The sequence below is a fragment of the Austrofundulus limnaeus genome, unplaced genomic scaffold (assembly GCF_001266775.1).
Source record: "Austrofundulus limnaeus strain Quisiro unplaced genomic scaffold, Austrofundulus_limnaeus-1.0 Scaffold201, whole genome shotgun sequence".
Lineage (NCBI taxonomy): Eukaryota > Metazoa > Chordata > Actinopteri > Cyprinodontiformes > Rivulidae > Austrofundulus > Austrofundulus limnaeus.
Window position 1 is genome coordinate 750080 of NW_013952603.1, and position 3444 is coordinate 753523.

The 3444-nt window shown below is 41.1% G+C and overlaps 1 protein-coding gene across 1 annotated transcript in view; it reads right to left on the bottom strand.

The window, feature by feature from the left end:
* Nucleotides 1-1282, bottom strand: part of ntf4 (neurotrophin 4) — a 13252-nt gene extending 11970 nt beyond the window's left edge. Inside the window, exon 1 of the mRNA XM_014018778.1 lies at nt 823-1282. The gene's annotated coding sequence lies outside the window, so the exon portion shown is untranslated. The remainder of the gene's footprint in view (nt 1-822) is intronic.
* Between the last annotated feature and the right edge of the window lie 2162 nt (nt 1283-3444).

Here is a 3444-nt window from a genome sequence, read left to right on the forward strand (position 1 = left end):
TCTACCTGCAGCCTGTGTGTGTGTGTGATCTACCTGCAGCCTGTGTGTGTGTGATCTACCTGCAGCCTGTGTGTGTGTGTGATCTACCTGCAGCCTGTGTGTGTGTGTGATCTACCTGCAGCCTGTGTGTGTGTGATCTACCTGCAGCCTGTGTGTGTGTGATCTACCTGAAGTGTGTGTGTGTGATCTACCTGCAGCCTGTGTGTGTGTGTGATCTACCTGCAGCCTGTGTGTGTGTGATCTACCTGCAGCCTGTGTGTGTGTGATCTACCTGCAGCCTGTGTGTGTGATCTACCTGCAGCCTGTGTGTGTGTGATCTACCTGCAGCCTGTGTGTGTGATCTACCGGCAGTCTGTGTGTGTGATCTACCTGCAGCCTGTGTGTGTGTGTGATCTGCCTGTGTGTGTGTGTGTGTGTGATCTATATGTGGGTTTGGATTTGGTAGCTCTCACCTCACTTGAATGGAGGCCAAGAAAAACAAAATGTCAAACAGACTACAGCATAGTGCTGCCAAAGTAAACACAACATGAAACGGTACTATCAAAGAAACAAGTGCCTACAAGATCCTTAATAGCTTCAAAATGTATTAATGAAGACAAAACGTCAAATTAAACAAAAACAAAACAAACATTTAATAACTGTGCAGGATTGAAACAAAATGTATGATTTGAGCTGTCAAAATGTTAGAAAAATAAGTTTGAGTTTGCAGCCAATTAGCTTTGTGGTTGTTTTCTGTTTTATTTACGTTTAAAATTAAACTACATGTGTGTGTGTCAGTTAAAAAGCACAGTTTTAAGGCCRACACGTGTTTTAAAACCATACCGTTTAGGTGAGATCCGGACCCGGGGTCCTTCCAGCTGACACCACATTGATTATGAAGTCCTGTCGCCAGACGCTCAACTGCTATTTATATTATATATTTATATGTAAAAAGTCAAGAAACACGTTCACACGGAAARAATAAAACTAATCCCAAACATTTCTTTCTCCTTTTAGAATTCCGTGACATTGCATGTACCAACAAGAACCGACGAGGAGAAAAAAAAGAAAAGTAAAGAAAACTTTCTCCTGTCCGGTGAGGGAGCGCTTCCTCTGGYGGAAAAATGCGGCCAAGAAAAATTAAGAAAAAAACAGCGAAATTCAAAATATTCCAAGTAGTTACTCCACCAAAGCGGCCGAGGAAAGTGCACTTCAATTCAAATACGTGAGCGAAGCGGAGGAGAGAAGTTCGCTAAATGTTTTAMGAGCTGCTGCCGAACTCAGCCTGAAACGCGTGAAGTGGGAACAAGCTAGCCTGAGTTAGCAATAACACTTCCTGCTCAGAGTTTCAAAATAAAACGTCTTTGAGAAATCCGGCTCTGCGTAGAACATMGAAGGCACGGCGATGCTTTTATTTCAAAATTAATCACAGCTATTTCCGGTYCTAGCTCTAGTTAGCATATGCTAGTTTGACGCTGCAAATTTCGGCTGATTTGTCCCGAGGAGCGCTAAAAACTTGGCAGTTATGGAAATATGCATTAAACAAGTAAAATTATGTACAAGTTAATTATTCATTAAAAAGAAGCTCATAATTTAACCAACTATCATGGAAATTAACGTACTTTGTAAGTAYCAGTAATGAAAAACGTAATTTTGCTGTGAATCACACAGCATTCACATTTTTTAACTTGAAAACTTGGAAAAAAACTGTCAAGTCAAGTGTAGTTTGTTAGTCTAGCATCAATTATTGCAAACCAGCTGTAGTATTTAATTTAAAGTTTTCATCTACAACTGCAAACAGATGCAACATGACTCCACTTAAAATCCATCCCGGGGATGTAACCTTCAGTTTATTGCCAAATTCAAGCCAGACTGCTGCAGATTGCTTCCTGATTGCTCGGCCCAGGTATGTGGATTGAAACATATGGCAAACATGTGACTTTTGGGACTTTTTGCTGGCATGAACAAATATGGACAAAACAAATAAATGACTGAAGATAAAACATAAATTGAAACAGGACTGATAATGTGACAGACTTGTCGTTTATCTGTACATCTGACAAGGGTGGATGTAAGAGTTTTGAGGCCCTGGGTGGAATAGGGCCCCCTGGACAATATTGCGCTAATTTCATGGGCATAATTTTGAACAGTTAAGTTTTATAATTGCACATCTGTGTTTANTTAAGTTAAAACCCATTTATCAAGCCAGCTTGTTTTAAAGACCTAACAGGAAAAAAGTGTAGAGTATAAACAACAGAGGAAAGTATTTCTAAAGTAAATTTAGCACCTGATGGATCATTCTGACCCGTTTTGTTGTTCGTGGTGGGAACCACAGGGCTTCGGTCCGGATAAGGAGGAGAAACTGGGGGAGATTTTGACACAGATGCCATAAAGCAGCTCCACACCTGGCAGCAGCTACTGTGCCATTAGGCTGTTTACCAAGTAATCCCCCCTTCTCGTGTGGCTAATGTCAGTAAGACAAAGTGGTAACGCAGTGTGTGTGTGTGTTAGTGTTGGGACTGCGCCCCATCCCGTCCCGATCCTGCTTCTTTGAAGTTGTTGAGCTGCAGGAGTGGAAGATGTCTGCAGGCGGGTTGTTTGCTCCCTCCAGTTGCACGTTTCTGCAGAGGGTATTATGGTTTTGGCTGAGAGGCTGTGAAACCATGTAAGATGGAAAAAACCAAAACATGCAGGTAAATGTTTGTTCGCCACTTTATCCCTCTCTGCAGGGGGAAAGGAGGAAGCAGAGGCCTGAAATGAGCTCATTTACCGCAGCCCTGCTGTCCCACTGAGCAAACAGCCCATTAATTCCAGGTCTGTGATTGTTTCATGCAAAACCTGGAGGATTCGGGCCTTTCCTGTCATTAGGAACAGACCCACATTACACTTCCAGGGAAACTAAAGGTTCACCATTCTTTGAAAGAATGCACATCTCCKATCATCTGTAAGGACAGAGTTTTAATTCAAGATGGTTGTTGCAGTTTTAGCTGCACACCCAGATATTTATTTCTTTTTATTAAGAATGTCATCCATACTCAATGAATTGCTAATAAGTAAATAAAGATGTGTTGWACAGTATGTTTTGTGCTGGCTAATGCTGAATAGCTCTGCAGCCATCTTGAAATGTCAATCAGTTGTAGATGAACGTCCAATTTCAGAGTTTTAATGAAAATCAGTCCAGTGGTCCATGAGATATWTTGCTAACAGTCAGAGAAAGCTGACTTTGAACAGGTACTGGGAAAGTTTTATTGTAAATGATAATATTGAAAATATATCRTGCTAAATCTTTCAGGGCATGTCCTGTGTTGGTCATGAGTCTCACAGCAACTAATAATAATCTGAGCTCAGAATCTGTCAATTATTGACTGAAATACAAAAACATGAAGTCAGCAGAGAAGACTGAACTCATCTGAAAACAGAGATCAGCGTTTATATGAAAACTTACGTGTGTGTGTGTGTGTGTGT